Here is a 20332-nt window from a genome sequence, read left to right as displayed (position 1 = left end):
ATTATTAAAATCTATAAGAAGGCCAGTTAGAAACATAGAACGCAACCAAGCAAAATAATTATAGACCGTGCCTTGAAATCTGTTTATGAGAGGTAGTGATATAGGTGCACAAATCCGCACGGCCCGTAGCTGAAGTTGCATTTATTAACAACCCGTAATGTTTAACAAAATCTTCATTATGCATATCTAACTTCATTGTGAATAATTAGTTCGTTTTAAAAAGCATCTTTTAAACAACATGTGCATTTTCTTTTCTGAAATCCAAATTCACATTTTAATTGTTTACATTCTGTCAGATTTGTTAATGATATCAGACATATCGCACAAAAAAACCATTGTCTCTGGAATTCATCACTCACAAAGTAAGCCAATAAAATAAAAATATGATAAAGTTGAAGTTCGCTTGCTCGTGCATTTCGCACCCGCAGCAAGCCGACCTTGCGGCGTATTCTATGTTATCTACCACAGCTTGTGCATAGTGAACCTTTAATGAAAACTCTAGCATGCGCACTCTCCTGCGTTGTCTGATCTCGAAATTCTTTCCGGCATCCATTTTTTTTTACTTTGTCTACGCTCCCTACAGCCGACGAAGTGTACACTTCTCCTTATAACAAAATCGTTATTAATTATATATAATTAATTAATTGATCAAGATAAGCAGTGGCCAAAAACACCTGATCCCTTTCAATACACTTTTTCTGCCCTCAGCAAATGAGATTAAATCGCGCAATCAACACCCGCATGATGCAATCTCCCCCAAGCATCTAATTAACTAATTAATTAATTAATTAATTGATTACGCAATCTGCTCCGCTCCTGCTCCTGCTCCCCGCTCCCACTCCCGTCGTGGCGGATCTCTCACAAACACACTACTGATAATATAAACAAATTTCTCAAATCAATATAATTTCATTAGGTGTGTTTTTAAAGATTTTTTTCTATAAGTATATTATATATAGATGGTTAATAGAAAGGTAGATAGAATGATTATGCCAAAATTATCTAGCACTTTAGGAGAAATAATGAATCCAGATAAAAATTCATATAAGAAAGTTCTTAAAAGAAGAAATGTTATTAAATCAAAACTTGATCAAATAGTTAGCGATGAATATAAAAATCATGTCATTGATAAATTACAAAATGTTATAGATCCTTATCTTTTAAAAAATAATTTATTTGAATGGGACTGTGGTTGTCTATTAACTGAAGAAGAAAATGCTGAAAGATTATGTGATTGTCCCAGACCAAATAATATTAGAAACAACCCTAAAAAGTTATTGTAACCGACTGTGATACTAATGAAGAAAAAACATATAAAAGCAATAATGCAGCGTCTAAAGACCTTGGTATTAATTCTGGGTTAATAACAATGTGCTGCAAAGGAGAAAACCGAGTAAAATGTGGAATATCAAAAACTAATGGAAAAGATATAGTTTAAATATTTAATTCTTCTTAAAGATAATTTAAAACTTTATTTATTTTATTATTTTTTTAATTATTTTTTTTTTAATTATTTTTTTAATCCTTTTTTGCTTAACGAATTTTATTTTCTAAATATAATATATAGATGGAAATCGAGAGATCTACAAAACAATATTATAAGAAATTTGAAATTAAAATTACATATAGACAAGATCCAAAGAATCAATTATATTTAACTATAAACGACTCTTATGAAATACTTAAATCTGAACTTAAAACTTTAAAAGGTATAAAAATAAACGTTGTTTTAAAAATAACTTTTGCAAAAATGGATAAAACTGATACAATATATAAATCAGCTTATTTTCAATCAAAGGCTTTAGAAATTATCAACACAAATGAAATAAAAAACTTTACATCAAGCTTTTGATGAAATAATAAATAGAATTGGTAATTGGATTTCTGAAGGAAGCGGCTGGAGAATAGAGTCAGTTGATGTTCATTATATAAATAGATATAAGTATAGTCCATTGGCTGCTTCAAGTTATTTAGAATTACCAAAACCATTACAAAATTCAATGAAAGGATTAATAAATATAAAGAACGATGATAATGAATGTTTTAGATGGTGTCATTTAGCTTATAAATTTCCTGTAACAAAACATTCTGAAAGAGTTTCAAATTATAAAAAACATATAAACGATCTTGATTATACTGGAATTAAATTTCCTGTTACATTAAATCAAATACCTAAAATAGAAGTTTTAAATGAAATATCATTTAATATATTTGGATATGAAGAACCTACGGGAATTTATCCATTGTACATATCAAAATATCAATACGAAGAACACTGTGACATGTTGCTAATTACTAATGATAAAATAAATGATAAAATAACTGATGATGACTGTAAGAGGGTTAAAACCACTGTAGTCCAACATTATGTTTGGATAAAAGACTTTAATAGATTAATGAATAACAAAACAAAAAATACAAACAAGAAACATTTTTGTAGATCTTGCCTGCAACATTTTACTCAAGAAAGAATATTAAATGAACATATTCCAAACTGTTTAGCTATTAATGGTACCCAAGGTGTAAAAATGCCAAAAGAGGGAAGTAAAGTACAATTTAAAAATTATCATAAAGGTTTAGCAGTACCTTTTGTAATTTATGCTGATTTTGAATCAATAACTAAAAAAGTTTTAACTGCTTTACCATCAACTGAATCTTCATTTACTGAAGCATATCAAAATCATATAGATTGTGGTTATGGCTATAAAGTTGTTTGTTGTTATGACGATAAATATACTAAACCAACCCAGATTTATAGAGGTCCTAATGCAGTTTATAAGTTTATTGAAAAAATGCTTGAGGAAGAGGAATATTGTAAAGAAATATTTAAAGAACATTTTAACAAAGAACTAAGAATGTCTAAAAAGATGAAAGTGAATTTAAAAAACAAAGTTTTGTCATATCTGTGAAAAAGAATATATAGAAGGTGAAGTGCCAGTCCGGGATCACTGTCATATAACAGGAAATTCAGAGGAAGTGCTCACTCAGAATGTAATATTAATTTTAGACTAACACACAAATTCCTGTTATTTTTCATAATTTAAGAGGTTATGACGGTCATTTTATTATGCAACAAATAGGAAAATTTAAAAAAGAAATTAATGTTATTCCTAACAATATGGAAAGATATATGGCATTTATGATTTCTGACTTGGTCTTTATTGATTCATTCCAATTTATGTCTCAATCATTGGATAACTTAGTAAAAAATATTCCAGAATTTAAATATTTATCTCAAGAATTTGATTACATAGAATTATTAAAAACAAAAGGTGTTTATCCATATGATTACATGGATTCATTTAAAAAATTCAAAGAAACAGAATTACCTTCTAAAGAAGAGTTTTATTCAATTTTAAATGAAACACATATATCTGACAACGAATATGAACATGCTAAAAATGTTTGGAATAAATTTAAAATTAAAACAATGGGAGAATATCATGATCTATATTTAAAAACTGACGTATTACTTTTAGCTGATGTATTCGAAAATTTTAGAAAATTATGTTTAGAGTACTACAAATTAGATCCTTGTCATTATTTTAGTAGTCCTGGGCTAGCTTGGGATGCAATGTTAAAAATGACTGGAATTAAGTTAGATTTAATAACTGATATTGATATGTATCTTTTTATTGAAAAGGGACTGAGAGGAGGAATAAGTTATATTTCAAACAGATACAGTAAAGCAAACAATAAATATATGAAAGATTATTATCCTAAACTTGACAGCAAATACATTATGTACCTCGACGCCAATAACCTTTACGGTTGGGCTATGTGTCAACCTTTGCCCTCTGGAAACTTTATAATTTATATCTAAAAAACAATTCAAAAAAATAATTGCAAAAGGTAAAAGAATTTTTTATAGTTGAATTTTCTTGAATACCCAAAAAGGATTACATAAAACCCAAAACGTTTTCCCTTTTCTCCAAAAAAAATTTAAAAATACCAAGAATGGCTTTCCAAATTATAGTAAAACTAAAAGAAGAATTTGAAATGGGAAAAAATGTAAAAAATTAGTTCCAATTTTAATGAAAAAAAAAAAATGATTCATTAAAAAAAATCTGAACATAACACAATTAGGGTTAAAAAGTAAAAAAATACCAAAATTTAACTTTTGACGAAAGTCCTTGTTAAAAAATATATTGATTTTAAACTCAAAAAAATCTAAAGAAAAAATTCATTAAAAAAGATTTTTTTTTTGTTAAGAACAATTTCTGTATTCGGTAAACAGGGAATTTCCAAGGGGTTTAATTTTAAATAACTCTGAAAAAACCTTTTTTTAAAAATAACCCAAAACCTTATTGTTATTCAACGATGTTTAACTCTAACCTTTTTGGGGAATTATAGAATAAAAGAAAGTTTGTTAAAAACAGCCCTTGTTATGTTATGTTTTTTAATTATCAAAATATTTAATGGTTTTTCTTTAAAAATTCATTAAGGAAAATACGGGGGAAATTGTAAATTATTATCACGCCCTGACATTATGTATGAAAAAAAAACCCAAAAAAGATGCTATGGGATTTTTATGGGAAAAGATTTATTTGAAATAGTGATTACATAAAAACCAAAATTTATTTCGAAAATAATAAAAAAGAAATTTGGGAAAAAATTTTAAGATGAAGCTCCGGCATTCCTTTTTTGAATTTGTGGGATTAAAAAAAATGTATTCATATTTATTAGAAAACGAAATTAATATTAAAAAAAAGGAAAAAAAAAATTGTTTTAAGAAAACAATATTTAAAAATTCAAAGATATTTTGTTTTATTCAACCCAAAACTAATCCCCCTTTTAAAGTTATTCGTCGATAAGCATAATCTTTCCAGTTATTTATAAATAAAATTTTATCATTTAGAGATAAAAATAGATTCTTGATAAGGGTATTGATACTTTTAGTTATTTTTAAAATTAAATTTTCTTAAATTAACTCTTAAATTAAAATACAAAAATTTGTTCTGAAATTTTTAACTTTTAAAGAATTAAATTTTAAATAACATCATTTTTTTTAAATTTATTAGCAAAATTTAATAAAATAGATTCATTTTTCTTTTATTTTTTACATCGTAACTTTAAAGAATTCATTTCTTTATTTTTTTAGTTGAATTTTTTCTCCTTATCAATTTAATTGCTCAACAAGAATATTTAAAAAGCAATTAAAACTAATTTCTTCATTATTGCCATTTTGAACAAAACCCGGGACTACTTTTACATTTTTCCATTGAAATAACCACTATCATATCTTATATAACATGTTAAAAAAAGGGAGGTTTTCTTTTTTTTTCTTTCTATTTTTTTTTCTTTTTTATTACTTTTTCATTTTATTTTAAAATTTTCCCTTTAAATTTTAATTTTTCCAGTTAAATAAATTTTTTGAAAAAAAAAATTTTTTATAAATTTGTTCATTTTGTTTTACATTTTTAAATTTTAGTATTTTATACAATAAAATAAAGTTTAACCATTTGTAACTTTTTTTGAAAAAAAACATAATACCCAAAAAAGCTTACTTGTTTGTCTTGATATTGAACATTGTTGTATTTTTACTTTTGGGGTAAAACTGAATTACTTTTTTTTGCGGGGGAAGTCCAAAGGACGAAATAAATTTTTAAAAAACAGCCCCAAATGGTTCCAGGACCTGAGTCGCCAAATTTAAAATTTCCACACTCGTCCTTTATTTTTTAATTTTAAAAAAATTATTTCTACTAAAACACTCCCCAAAATTTTAATTTTTTAAATTTGGGTTTTCCCCCTTTTGTTAAATTTCAAAGTTAATATTGGTTTGTTTATAAATTTTATTTTTTTTTACTATGGGAATTCGTCTGAAAAGGTTTTTTCTGAGAATCAATCGTAGACCAAACCTTTTGGTTCCGGGGGAATTTAAATTCCCCACCCGGGCCATGCCCTTTCCCTAACAAAGATGTAACAAAGTATCCCTAGACTACCCAACATCCCTAAAAACCCCCTTTGTTTCTGTTTTTGTGTTAAATTTTTAATCACCCAGACCTACAAAAATTTTTTCTTTGATTAGGTTAAAAAGGTGTACATATTTCTCTTATCTTTACTCTAAATCATCCTTCCCAAGTAACTTACTAACACCTACGGGCCGCCCAAAGGGCCCCGATCCTAGGGGGGCAATATTTTTGAGTTTTTTTTGCTGCCTTTGGGAAAAATTTTGTTTTTCCTAAAAAACCACCCAAAGCCCTAAAAACCCGCCTTTTGCCCTTTAAACGGGAATTTGTTTTTTTAAAATTTTTAATTTCTAACCCCTTTCTTATTTCAACAGTTTTTTTTAATTGATTAATTTGTGTTTTTGTTAAAGAAAAGGGAAAAGTTTCCATGTAATTGTTCCTTTTTTAATCTAAAATATTGGAATTTTATTTTTTAAAACTTGGCTAAATTTTTTTTTTGGCCATCGTTGGTTAACTTTATTAAAAAATTTGATACCTTTATATAAATTTATATTCATTTTTTTTAAAACAATAAAAAGTTCATTTCCAATAGTATTTATTTCAACTGTTTCCTCTTAATACAAGGTAAATAGATTCTTCAGGGGGAAGTGTGTTAACAAATTTGTAATGAATCTGTTTAAATTTTCTGTATTATTCCTTTTTTATTCCAATTTAAAATGAACAAACCCAAAATAACTATTAAAGTTTGATTATTTAGAAACCCCCGGGTAGTCTTATTTTTTTGTTTATAATAAAAATTAATTACATCATCATTATTCTTGTAACTTGTATTTTTCTTTTTTGGAAAAAAAACACCATTCCAATTCAAGACGAAAGACTCAAAGTCAATTAAAATCCATTTGCGCATTAAGTTTAAATGTAAAATAAATGTGGTTTTGTATTTGGCATTATTTTTTCAGGTCGTTTAATAAACAAATACATGTTGGGGTTTTTGTTACCCACTGTTATTCTAAAAGTTGTATTAATCGGGTTGTGTTCACTTGATTGCTCATTTTTCCCCCGAAGTAGACCATCTTGTTTTTTAAAATCTTTCATAGTAATTAGATAAAACCCCAAATTCTTAAAAAATTTAAAAACGTGGAAACCCATAAATTAATTTTTTTAAAATTTCCCACCTGGACGCGCATAACTCAAAAAATTAAAATCACATTCCTGTCAGCTGTAGTGTTTTTAGAATTTGATTGGGGGAAAATATTAGTTTCTAAACCCAAAAAAATGAATTTTATTTAATGGAATTTTATGTTTACCCCACCCCCTTTGGGATTAATTTCTTTTAAACGAAAACCACTTTTTTATCCATTTGGGTCATCCCTTTTTTTCAGCAAACAGCATAGAACAAAAGAGAAAAAATTCATTTGTTCCAGTTGATTTGCAAAAACTTCAATGTTAAACCCAAAAACTCTTTACTTTTTACTCCTTTAAAATAAATTTTTACAATCAAAAAACAATTTTTCCATTTTTTTTAACCACAAACTGATAAATTAATAAGCTGCTTTATTTTTAAAAAGAAATTTTGATCTCCATCACATAATTATTCCTTACAAGTTTATTAATTTTAAAAACTTACTTCAAAAAAACCCATTAAACCAATAAAATTAAAAAACTTCTATTTAATTGTAAAGTGTTATCCTTTTTTTTTTTTGTTGCTTAACATTATTTCCCCGGGACAAATTTTTAAGGCTTATCTAATTGAATAGGATTAAATTCATATTTTTTCACAAATTGTTTTGTTCTAAACGTTTTTAAATTTTATATTTTATTTTTTATTTATTTTTTATTTTAGTTTTTATTAAAGTTAAAATTTTATTTTTTATTTTTTTTTTTTATAAAAAATTGAAATATTTTTTTGTTAGTTGAAGTTCCCCAGTCCACAATTTTCTATTTATTTCTATGAATACCTCCCTTTATTTTTAAATTATTTTTATTTTTTTTACTTTTACTTTCTTGAATTCCTTAGAATTAAATTACCAACTCCCGGGAGCGGGTTTTTTTTTAAAATTTTTTTAAACAATTTTAGCTGCAGCTAAATTCCAAACTTCTTTTTCCAACCTTTTTTGTTCCCTTCTAACGCAGTTTTCCGCTTTTTCCAAAGTTTTTTTTCCACTGTGAATTAAAGATGCACCCCGCTTAAAACAATTTCGTTAAAGGTCAAAGATACCTGACCTTATGTTTTCTTCTTCATCTGAGCATCAACTAAATAAATATTCCTTTATTTTTGCAAAAACTTTTTTGTACATAAAAAAACAAAATTACAATTTCATAATTAATTTAATTTTTTTTAAAATAGTGAAACTTTTTTCAACCTCAAAAAATTTAAATTATTCTACCAAATACATCTGTATATTTTTTCTATTAAATTTTTAAATAATTTTTAATTTCAGAATATCCAACCTTTTTTTTCTTTTGTAATGGTAACTCTTGTTAAATCTGCGTAAAAAGCTAGAAAATATCACTGAAATTACCTCAAAAAGTGAATTTATCAATAAATCCAATAAATGTAAATTGTATCCACAGAGTTGTTATATTTGGTGTTGTAGTTCCCCAATCATATTTTCCAATTTTTTTTTTTTTAAAAACCAAGCTTAAAAATTGACATTCTTAAAATCCAACATAAAATTACTGAAATTGAAATCAAAATTTAAAACTACTTAAATCAAATTCCAAATTATTGGGCAATGTCTGATTTATAAAATTCATAATCATCATTTTTATTAATGTTTCCCTAATTAATTTTTAATATCTGGTAACTGAAGAACCTTTTGTAATATGAACTTTCCAACCTTTCCATTATTATAAAAGAAACTTTTTTTTTATCATACATCACTAATATTTTGCCAAGGTAGGGCATATGTTAAATATCCCCAAAACCAACAACTAATTTTGTTTTTTCAAAATTTTTTGAACGACTAAAATTTAAATTTTAAAATCACTCGGGGTATTTTATTTTCTTTAACTGTTTCAGAACGTAATCATTTTTTGTTCCATTTAAAATTCAAAAAAAAATTTTTTATAAACATTTAAGTTTTTGGGGAAAAAATTTTATTTTAAAATTCTCAATTATTTAATACCTTCATTTTTTAGTTTCTTAATTTTTTTTTCCAGCACAATTGAACCCAAATTAACTCCAATCATTAAACCAATTTTTTGGATTACATGGGCAAACTCATAAACCTTTTCCTCTAAATTTTTTTTTAAATTCATGATCTTTTATTGATAGGTAATCCGACTGTTCTTTAATTCTTTGAATTTTTTATAGAAAGAATTGAAATTTTTTTTTTATTGTTTTATCTTTTATTAATCAAATCAAAACAAACATCACTACTTCATATTAATTACTTCTTTTCCGTTCTTTGATTCCTTAAAAATTAATTTTTTTTGACCATAAAGTTTATTTTAAATTTAAAAATTAAATTACCATATTGTCCATTTTGGGGAACTTTTTATGGGGTTTTGATTCTTTTTTCTTGTCCTATGTAAAACAAACCCAAAATTTGATTAAGTTCTTTTACTTTAATAAATTTGCCCTTTTTCATATTTTTAAATTTTTTGTTCTTTTTTTTTTATCTGGATCTTTGATCTTGTTTTTCCATTTTGGGCCTTTTTTTTGAAATCTTCAGTAACACCTTTATTAACCCTCAAGATCTTTTTTATTATTTTATTAGGATCAAGATATTTCATTTTAAAAAGGGCAAAAGTTTTAGACGGGTTTTTAATATTTATATTTTTCTATAACATTTAAAATCCGAAAACATCTAAATCTACTTAGGGATTTTCTTTTTTTTTTTTGGGCTTTCTCCCCAAATTTTTTTTCTAATTCTTCTGATTCTTCAGGAAATTTTCTGTTTTCAAACTCACCTCTCACACCAAACCCCTTTATCCTTTGATGGTAAAAAAACGTATTGGGTTTTTGGAAAAGCTCTTCCAACCCTTTTAGATTTTCTGCTTCTTGTTCTTTTCGAAACTGTTCTGGAAATTTAAAGCCAGTTGTTCTTTAATTCCAGGGGAAAAGCTTTTAACGACTTGACAATTCTTCTTTTTTATTTTTATTCCTTCAGTAATTGGCTTATAAAAATTTTAGTATACATGCCCATTTGTACTTTTTTTTAAATTTTTTCTTCATTATTTCTTCTCTAAGATCTCCATCTTTTTCCCCACTAATTTTTTTTTATTTTTTTTTCATTTAAATTTTGATTGCATTTTATAATAAGAAGTAATTAAAATAATGTAAAGGGAATGTAAGATAATGTATTATTTTTTATATAAATGGAAATTCCAATTATGATACAAAAAAATGATAAATCCAAAACTTTAAACAAAGTTATCCTTTTTTGCCGGGATTCATGTTTTAGAAGTTAAATGTTTTTATCTTCTGGATCTGGGAAAAACAAATACATTAATGCATTACCCGAAAACCTCTTATTAATTTTGATAAAAAATACTTATAGCTAAAAACCTAAACAATCTAAATTCAAGATTTAATTAACCAATTAAGTCAAATTGCAAAAAAAATTTTAAAAAATCCAAATGAAAACTTGAATATCAGCTGATCCTTAAAAAAATTGAACCGTGAATCTTGAATCAGAAAAACAAAAAAATATAAAATTTGATGATTTTGTAGTGAAGATAAAAAGTTCAAAATGAATAACAAAATACTTTTTTCAAGGACGTCACAAAAAATTTTTTTGTTTTATTTAAGCCCGTTTACTAAAAACACCAAAAGATATCCGAATTAACTGTTCACTTATATTTTAAAAAAAATTTAAATCCCGGTAAACGAGAAAATAAAATATTTGTAATACAAAAAATTAACCCAAATGTTTTGCTAAGCAACAAACAAAAAAAATTTTTCTTATATATTGAAAACCCAAAGGGAAATTTTTTAGAAAAAACTTTACTGGTAAATATTAATTTTATAAAGGGGTTTTTAATAATATAGAACTAATAACCTGGGAGTTAAGTTAAAAAATTTAAAATTTTATAGGGGTTTAAGTGATTTTGCTACTAAAAAACAAATTTAAAAAAAAAAAAAAGGAAAAAGGAATCGTTTCACAAAATAAGGAACTGATAACACAATGAACGAGCTTTGAAAGGGGTAAAAATCTTATAAAATAGGGGATCCAGATAAACCCCCCCGATGCTTTCAAACATTTTGTTTAAAAAAGTTCAAAGTGTAATAAAACTAAACTTGAAGACATCAATCTATAAACAAACCTAAAGCAGAAGTAAAGAATATTGAAAATTAACAAAGATTAAAAAACAATTCATTATTTAAAAGTTTTAATTAAAGATAAAAAAAGAAAAAAAAATGAAAGCATGGTTGGTTCTATTAAAGAAATTGAAGAGAAAACTGATTTGACAGATGAAAAACATAAAAAAAGTATTTCGGTTTAATTTAAAATTTTATTCACTAAATTTAAGAATTAAAAGATAGTAGATTAAACATGAAGAACAAAAAAACAAAATTTTTGAGGCTGAGAAAAAGTTTCAAAATTTTGTATATTAAAATCAGAACGAAATAAATAAACTAAATACTGAAACGAAATAAAACCCAAAAAATTTTTTAGAATTAAATTTTTAATAAACTTCAGAAAATAAATCTGAACTGGAAAAGGGGCTTCAAAAAGATTATGACATGACAAGCATTAGATAAACCTTTAAAAAAAAAATTTAATTTTAAAATAGATGACTTTAAAAAAAAAATTCGAAATTGGATTTGTATTGTTGAAAACGTCATAATTTAAAGTATGCGCTTAAGTAATATTTTCAAAAAAATTTCCCAAAAAGATATTTAAAGAATTGAATGCAAATTTAAAAACATAAAAATAACTGGACTTTTTAGTTGAAAAATCATTAAAAAAAGAATCAAACACTGCTAAAGCTAAAGCAAATTTTCACAATTAAAGGACGTTTGAAAATTTTTAAAAAACAACTTCGGGAACTTGATTGTACTGTTTACACACGTCACAATTTAAAGTACCGGAATTAAGTACCCTTAAGGGTTTTTTACAAAAAAATTTAAGAAATTTTTAAAATAAATTTAATAAATTAAAAAGATGAAATTAAAAAAAAAATAAAAAAACTGGACCTGTAGTTGAAAACAGTAAACAAGGGGAAAACTTACTGCTAAAACTCAAAAAATTTCTACTAAACCCCAAGAAAATTTCAAAGAAAAAAAAGTTTTTCTAAAACAAAAAACACAATTTCTAGAAAAAAAGGCGTTTTTTTTACAATTTATCTGCTTCTGAAGTTTCACAACAAAACATTGATGATTTACTAAAAAAATCTCAATTAAAAAGAATGTAAAAAAAATAGAAAAAAGGAGGGAAGTGGGGCAAATGTTTCTCTTCGAAACTATAAAAACAGTTTTTTGTTACATAAAAAATAAAAAGTATTTTTTCCCTCTGGTCCTGGATTAAATTAAAATATGAAAATTAAACGGGCGAACTTAATAAAAATTTTTTGAATTAAAACCTGGAATTATTGTGATTATAAAGAATTTTTTTTTGCAAAAAAAACCCAAAAAAAAAATAGCTGTACAATGTGCTTTTTTAGAGGTTTTTTTGTGGTCGAAAAAACCGGAATTTATATAATAAATATTAAATTTTTTTAACGTTCGAGCCCTGAGGTGAACCGTATAAACCCACTAAAAGCCCAATTTCACATTTTATATTAGGTGGTGGGATGATAATATGATCTAAAATTTAGTACAATTATCAATACTGAAATATAGCACAGGACTAAACCGACGTTATAAAAATTTTTAAAAAAAAAAAAATTATTTTAAACAAGGGACAATTTTGATATTCACCTTTTAAGATTCAGCATTACAAATAACTTTACCTTAGAAGGTAGTACATCAGATTTTACAATCGGTGAAATATATTAAAGAACCCGAATTTGTAAAAAAACTTTTAAATTATCCCCAAACTTGCGTATTTTCACAAATAAAAGTATTTTGATATTTAAAATGGGAACCTATAGCATACCCAAAAGGTTGAGTGATTTCAGTTTTTTTACTTTAAATCTTTAAAACTTGTTTAAAAGTTTAAAAAAAAAGCAAAAACCTGTTTTGTACAATTATTTTTTCCCCCCACGCCAGGTAGAATTTATTACTGCACAACCCCCCGCCGGGTGAACCATTTTTCTTTCCTAAGAGACCTCATTTAGGCTCACCCAAAACCCGTTTTTCCTAAATCATCAAAAACCCGCCCGTTTTTCAGCCAGAACACCTTCAACCCCATTTTTCTTGCCCCCAAAACCCTTTGAAATTAAAACAAAACGAATAAGCAATCAGTCTATTACAACATGACGGAAAAATTTTTTTTGCCAACCATCAATTCATAACAGCAGGGTGTAAACCCTTTTAAAAACAAGGGGATCCAGTACACAAACCAACTGCAAACTTCCTTTAAAGACAAGGAAACGTCAGACGACTTCCGGAACTACATAACAGAAACGATTTAATGAATAAAGTTTAAAACCCGGGTTTTTTAGTGTATATTCTTTTTTTAATAGTGTTTTTGGTTTTGAATTTTTAAATTTTATTTTTTTGTTTAAATTTATTCAATTACTTTTTTTTTTTTAAATAATAAAACTCCTAAAGTAATTTTATTCTTCTAAAAATTAATTAAATAATTTTTATGAATTTCAATTATCAAAGGGATATTTTTGTTTTTTTAAAAAAAGAGGGGTTTAAATTGTAAATAACCTGACCTTTTTAATTTGTTAATTTTTGCATTTGGTTTTCCGGTTAAGTTTTTTTAGTTTTAAATTTTCTTTTTTCATGATAAAATTATTAAGTATTTTTTTGGTATTTTTCCCTTTTGTGCCTTTTCTAATGCTTTAACATTGTTTTATCTTTTAAAGGGTTACAAAACAAAAGTAAAAGGTAATTTAAACAGAAAAAAATTGGTTAAATTCAACCACATTATATTTTACTCCGTATGTTTTTATTTGGCCCAAAATTTTTCTTCATTTTGGGCTCCGGTGTTGTTTAAAAATTTTTTAAATGGAACTATTTTTAAATAAAACATTTTTGTTTTCTTCATTTTAAATATCTTTAATTTTAAAACATCTTTTTTAAAACAGGGTTTTTTATTGGGTTTTTAAAACCCGTGGGTTTTTAAATTTTCCGCATTTTGGGCATCCCCGGGCCCGGGGCAAAAGGTCAAATGGTTGGGTTGACTTTGCACAAACATTCTTTTAAAACTGGCGCGTGCCCTACAGGTAAAAAAAGATAGCGTTTAAAAAGAAATACAAGGGATATTATCTGAATTTTCACTTTTAAAAAACCTTGACAATTTTTCTATTCAAAACCCCCCTGTGGGAAAAACCCTTTTTCTAATTTATCTTAAAAAAAACACCGCTAATAATATTAAATTCAAAAAAAATGTTATATATTTAAGGGGAATCTTACTTTATTTATTTTTTTTTTTTTATTTTCTTGTTTTTTTATTAATCAATCTATCGATCCCCCAATCGGGCGCCTAAGGTATTATGATTTATTAATGTACAATCTGACACTAAATAATCCTTTTGTCTAAACTCACGCATGCGTATTGCTTAAAATAATCTTAAGACGAAAAGTGTAAACATTTACCTGTAACTCGCTGTGCCGTGACAAAATGTATCGTCTGCTTACAGTTTATGAAAAAAAAAGTTTATTGTGTCCGTTGTCACTATTATTCTGAAATGATAATTGTTTTAATGATCTGTTATTTTTATTGACATTACAAAAAACGTTTGAAGGCATGGAAGTTAGGGCATAAAAATTAGGACATGAAAGTTAAGGGACATGAAAGTTGGGGCATGAAAGTTAAGCATGAAAGTTTTAAAAGAAACTTCTTCAGCAATTTCTCATTTCTGTTTTGAGCCTCAGAGGTGTACGTATCGTTAAAAATGACTCACTAATGTCAATTTTGTTACAAAAACTATGTATGGCTTCAAGACTTGAAAGACATTAAAGTTAACATACAAGTTCATACGCAGAACAAAGTACTATCAGTCAGCAGCAGCAGCAGGAATATGGGTTCTATAAGCAGCAGCAGCAGCAGGAATATGGGTTCTATAAGCAGCAACAGCAGCAGCAGCAGCAGCAGCAGAATATGGGTTCTATAAGCAGCAGCAGCAGCAGCTTCCACCTCAGGAAACATTACAAGAGGATCCTAAGAACATTGCGGTTCTCCAACACCCCTTTACCATGATGGTTCTGGTCCAACATGTATATTTGAATTAATCACGAATTTTAAATAAATATAAATGACTGTCATTATTGAAAATAAATGTAAGTTTGGTTAAACCTAACATAATTTTATAACTTTTCAGCTTGTGGAAAAACCACTTTTAAGAAGGACTTGCTGTTGAACCATACAACTAGAATCAGCCAACAATACAGAGAATAGTGTGGCTTTACAAAAGGTGGCACCCTGTATTCAGTAATTCAAAGATCCGTGTTACCGCAGGTTGAATTCGTTCAAGGCATTCCATCAGACCTCGAGGACGTACGATTTCTTTGATCCTAGACTCAACAACTTGTCATTTTGGACAGACCTGTTTAGTGAAGCCGGAAAGGATAGGAGGATTACCGATTTATTCACTGTGGGATCGCACCATAGATCTCTATCTGTGATTTCCATCAACCAAAATTTATTTGCCAACAAGGATCCTACTCAAAGGAGGAATTGTCATTATTTAGTCCTGTTTTAATAACCCGGTTGATCGCCAATCTGTAATGACATTAGCTCGACAGATGTACCGGGTAATACTGAGAAATTCCAGAAAGCTTTCGCAAAAGCTACAAAGAATCCTTATGGGTATTTGCTCGTGGACTGAAACCTTTTACGTCAGAAAATGACAGATTGAATATGCCACAGAATGGTCAGCAGACAATTTGAATCAAGACATAAACGCATTGACCAATCAGATGCAAGAGCGTAAGGAAGGCGGTATAAAAGACCAAACGTTGGAGGCATGGATCATTTGTCAGTTGGAGCTCAAACTGTTCGCATCGAGGATACTTCGGAAACTGAAGACGAAATGGCTGAAATGGGACATGCTTGTGACGACTGCGGTTACTTTTTTTATAGCCCCTATGACATTCATAGGCACGTGAAAAGTGGCTGGTGTCCAGAAAACAGTGAGCCTCCCTCTAAAAGGGCAAAATTAGAAGATGAAATTGATGATGACGTGGAAGATAATGAGGGTTATAAACATCTATGGCACCTTGCTCAAACCTGTAACAAAGACAGGTTCAGTAAATTATATGACCAATATGTTGACGATGGAGAAAACAAAGATGACGCAACAGACAGGCAACACAAAGGGCACAACCATACGCAGAGAAAAAATTCTTTGAAAGATACAGATCGTTGCTCGAAATATAATTGGTTTCCACTGTTGACAAATATACCCATCGTGCCATAGTTGAACAAATAAAGGATTTCCGCAGTAAAAGGAGCAGCTTGACATCTGCAGTAAAAGGTCTTGAAGAAAAACAAAAATGCCTTTGAAGACCTGTTTGAGACGGAGGATAATGATGAAAGTGATGAAGATGGAAGCGAAAAGATGAAGACACAGATAGGGAGGATTTCGCGGATAGTGAGGATTAAAACGTTCGGCATTAAACGTCTCATTCATTTATTGTTTGAACACTGTACTGTGAAGACATGGCTCCGTGGGAGGATTATTTAAAGCAAATCTATTTTAATCCTAAACACCCTGGTAGTTTTTCTGGCCCACAGAAACTTTATAAAGTGGTGAAACAGGAAACGGAAAAATTTGACATCAGGATGCGCAGAATATGAAACTTCCTGCAAAATCAGAAATCCTACAGCTTACATAAACCCGTGAGAAGACGGTTTAAAAGAAATCATGTGGTGAGCGCTGGAATAGATGACCTACGGATGGCTGATTTGTTCGACATGCAGAAATACGCAAAGTGAACGAAGGATATAAATTATCTTACTGGTTATTGATACGTTCTCCAAGTACGTTTGGCTACGTCAGGAGACGATGTAGCGGATGCATTCAAGGACATTTTGTCTAAATCTGGCCGAACTCCTAAAAGACTGATCCAAGATAAGGTGAGAATAGATAATCAAATGTATTCCTATAAAGCCAACGTAGTATTACTTTATAATCAGAATAGTTTATCTACATCATGAAGTATTTGAAAACGTTTTGAATTGTCAATGTATACTTTAACCCCCGACTTATCATATTTAGGTCAGGAGTTCAGAGCCAAATCAGTACAAAATCTGATGAAAAAACACAATGTCTTTACTCACCTACATAGAATGAGACTAAGGCGAGCACGAGTGAACGTGCAATATTAAGCTTAAAATCAAGAATAATGCGCTACTTAACTTACAAGGATACCTGTTTTTATCAGACATTTCAATATCATACAATAACTCATACCATAGAACAATTGGAACACACCGCCCAGTGTAAAAGACACTAACCAGGAGAAGTGAGATTAGCCACATATTTTGCACAAAATCCGAGGAAAGGCAAAATTGACACGAAACTTAAAAGGTTCAGATATAAATTGGTGACTAGTTAAGGATTACGTACTTGAGAAATGTGTTTTACTCGTGCGTAGATCAAACGTACAGTGGGAAGTGTTCCGAGTTTCCAAACGTAATTACAGAGGAAATTTACCTGTTACAGACTGAACGATTTACAAGATGAAGAAATTAAAGGACATTTTATGAGAGTGAATTGCAGAAGATGACTATGATCCCGAGCAGGCATTTAAAATAGAACAAATCCTCAAAACGAGAGGCAAAGGACAAATAGACAATACCTTGTGAAATGGAAAACTATCGAAGAAATTTAATAGTTGGTCAAGCTAATGCTTGTTGAATACATGTATGATAGTGTAGTTAACTTTTGGTTATTCAACATTTGTGAAATACCCGTTGGAAGTATGTAAATAATTTTGAAATAAAATGTAAAAATGTAACGTGTACTTTTTTAAATTCAAAACTTCAATTTTATGGCGTACGCCACTGTCACATAAATACAAAACCGGTTAAAAACGGTACAATTTCACACCTTTGATTATGAAGTATTAAACTACCAGTTTAACCTTAAAGGGAAGGTAGACGGATTGTCCGTTATCTAATTGAAACGCGTTGGTATCATCTAGTTTAAAACTGTTTAAGATTTCAGTTAAGGTCACTTTGATAGTCGTCTTATTTAAATGTTTGTAAACATCTACCCTTTATCTAGAGGTGACCTGTCGCTCAATTATTTAAACAGCTGTATTTTTGAAATCATTTCCTTAAATGTTACTGTACGATTTGATTGCGCGAATGGATTATAAACATATCTAGTTTACTGTAGGATTTTCAGAATATTGGCTCCCCATATACATTTAGAATAATTATTTTGAATTACCTAGTTTTCACCCCGTAAAATATAAGACCACTTTGGAAAATAGAAGAGGTTGACTCGCACTGACGGGTACCGCTTCGTGTTCGTAGGTAGACTGATTTTAATTGACTGTATAGCAGTATAAATGGCTTTAGAAAAATTCTTTTATCTGATTGGTTAATTATCCCCGCGTATTGCACAACGTTTGGGTTTATAGATAAAGATTGTCCAGAGCATGTCCAAACGCGTTATTCTATTGTCACCCCCTTACTGAGTAATAACTGATTGTGTTCAAACACGCAGACTCCGTTTTATATGAATAACCTTAATATTAATAAAAGACAAAAAACGGATAAAAAATCTAATTCATAAATTTTTATATAATTGAAAAATAAAGCCTTTAGAAACTGTATTGGTGTAAGCCCAAGGGATGGTATCATTTTACACTAACTCGGTGAACCTTTATAATGGTTCTATAGAAATTTGTTTAACAATAGATCCTCTACTATTTGTGAAAAGAGATATGGTTTCATTTTGAATGTTTAAAAATATTGAAATAAATAAGGTAAATCGAGTTTATTTTTAAAACACCGTTGAATATAATATTTAGGAGTGGCCCTTTTGTTTAAAAAAAACAAAAGAAATAAAATATCGTTTCATAATTGAATAGTAATATAAAGCGAAACTGAGCTTAGATCGGGAAACGAATCCTTTTCTATTGTTTAAAATAAAGGATCTGTATTGTTATCCTTGAACGTGTTGGATCACGTCTACCCCCCTATTGTTTCTCGATGACTCACCTCGGGGTACAGCTCCCTATTGTCAGGTCATCGTTGCTAGATACGTAAACATACCGTTCAGCCCTAGTGATTTCAAAAACTGACTCCTCAAAAAACAAAATGGCGGTTTATTTAGATAGGTAGCAGGGTACCTTTCGAATTTTGGCCCCCGTCAAAATTTGTTATAAAGAGAACATCGTGATTTTGGATGTCTGTAAAAAAAGGTGAGAGTTTAAAGATTATTAATTCTTTTGAAATTTATAAAAGGGCCCATACATGTAAATTCTGATGTCAGTTGGAAAAATAACTGCTGTAGCTTTGTATGATCAATGGGACACCATTTCGCGGAAAAATTCAATTCACGGAAGGGTTCTGTGCTTGTTTATTGATACTCAGGAACATACATTTTCGTTATTTCCGAAAAACGAGCTGGATGGGCCCCCATTCCGTTTATGTCCTGACGTTCAGTAAGGACTATTAAATTAAGACATGCAATAAAATTTGGGCCCGTGTTCTTGCAGCGGGATCATTGTTTGACTGTTCAAAAGGTGCAAAATGGGTGATTTTGGCATGCTATTTTTCTTTGGGTGATGTAAACCTTTCGCTTTGATAACTTTCTTTATTTTGTATGAGATCCTGATTTTGCCATTAATTAAAAGCACAAAACATGCACGCAATTTATAAAATAGCCACCAAATTTTGCTCATATGGAAGTGCATATTGCGACCGCTACATGTAAGACCGTCCGTGCCCAAATTTTCGCATCTAAGGTACCTTGCTACCTTAAGGAAGTCTGCAAAATTTAAATTTGAAAGAACTCTTAAATTTGTGCGTTTCAAATAGTTTAGAACCTCTTCTTCGATATTCTAAACTTTCTGGGCACTTAAAACGCTACCTGACGGTACAGCAGCTCAAAAATGTTACGGTGAGGACACATAAAAGCATAAAAGTCAATATACACGCATACGATTTTTTTGGATTCTAGCTCCAGTAACAAGGTTCTGGTACAATAAAAACATCATTTTTATTTTTATTACCCACACAGCGCATATTTGGCCCACCAGCTATGCAGTTCGTCAATCAGGGGGATGGTCGGACGGTGGGGACCCCATGAAATAAGAAAATAAGGGTGGAGACATTTTTATTTTCGCAAAATGGTGCAAAATTGCCCTTATATCATTCCTAATGACAAAATACGTTAAATCA

General features: G+C 28.7%; 1 protein-coding gene and 1 long non-coding RNA gene across 2 annotated transcripts in view; one reads left to right on the top strand and one right to left on the bottom strand.

Moving 5' to 3' along the window:
* Window positions 1–15387, top strand: part of LOC123565959 (uncharacterized) — a 44867-nt gene extending 29480 nt beyond the window's left edge. The window contains exon 3 of the long non-coding RNA XR_008370619.1: window positions 15294–15387. This is a non-coding gene — a long non-coding RNA (uncharacterized LOC123565959). The remainder of the gene's footprint in view (window positions 1–15293) is intronic.
* LOC128556395 (uncharacterized) overlaps window positions 1–18464 on the bottom strand; it is a 45219-nt gene extending 26755 nt beyond the window's left edge. The window contains exon 1 of the mRNA XM_053541379.1: window positions 18372–18464. The gene's annotated coding sequence lies outside the window, so the exon portion shown is untranslated. The remainder of the gene's footprint in view (window positions 1–18371) is intronic.
* Between the last annotated feature and the right edge of the window lie 1868 nt (window positions 18465–20332).

The sequence above is a fragment of the Mercenaria mercenaria genome, chromosome 4 (assembly GCF_021730395.1).
Source record: "Mercenaria mercenaria strain notata chromosome 4, MADL_Memer_1, whole genome shotgun sequence".
NCBI classification, from domain to species: Eukaryota; Metazoa; Mollusca; class Bivalvia; order Venerida; family Veneridae; genus Mercenaria; species Mercenaria mercenaria.
The sequence above is the reverse complement of the archived record's forward strand: the minus strand, read 5'-3'. Positions and strand labels throughout refer to the sequence as shown.